Here is a 614-nt window from a genome sequence, read left to right on the forward strand (position 1 = left end):
TTGATTCATATTTCAAGCAATAAAAGATATGTATAATTGATTCTTAATATTTAAGACTGTCTTAAACACAGTCTTAAAATGTCGTAAAATAATTATAACAGAGCCGTATTAGTATCTTAAGACATTATTTGTAAATATTAGCCAAAGATTAGGAACAAGTGAATGGAGGAGCGCGCGCCGGCCCTGAGCGCCGCATGGATAAGAGCGATTATTCGTTAACTTTAACCAGCTCTCCTGCCAAAATTACTTGTCAGATCAAAATTTGCTAAAGGAAAAAGTTGTTCCTTTTAGCACGAAGTATAACATCCTGTACTCCGAATGCGCCAATTCTGGGACACCCTGTATATAAAACCTGCAAAAAACTTCCATATCGCACAGATTTTAATTTATCAATGAATATTGCACAACATGTATTCCTACTTATTATACTACGATAAAAATAGGAATAATTGACTGCGTGTATGTGTCTTTCACTATTTCAGTCTTGAAACTAATTCATATTCAAATGCGTATTCAAATGCTTCGCAAATATTGTCTGATAAGATAAATTTGACATTCTACGACATTCAAATTTTACTTTGTAAGTGTTGTCTAGCCGTGCGCGATAAAACGAT

General features: G+C 33.7%; 1 protein-coding gene across 2 annotated transcripts in view; it reads left to right on the forward strand.

Annotated features, from left to right (window-relative positions):
• LOC105448230 (odorant receptor 22c-like) overlaps positions 1-614 on the forward strand; it is a 5681-nt gene that overhangs the window by 4719 nt on the left and 348 nt on the right. The window lies entirely within an intron of this gene.

This window comes from Wasmannia auropunctata, unplaced genomic scaffold (genome assembly GCF_000956235.1).
Source record: "Wasmannia auropunctata unplaced genomic scaffold, wasmannia.A_1.0 LD336088.1, whole genome shotgun sequence".
NCBI classification, from domain to species: Eukaryota; Metazoa; Arthropoda; class Insecta; order Hymenoptera; family Formicidae; genus Wasmannia; species Wasmannia auropunctata.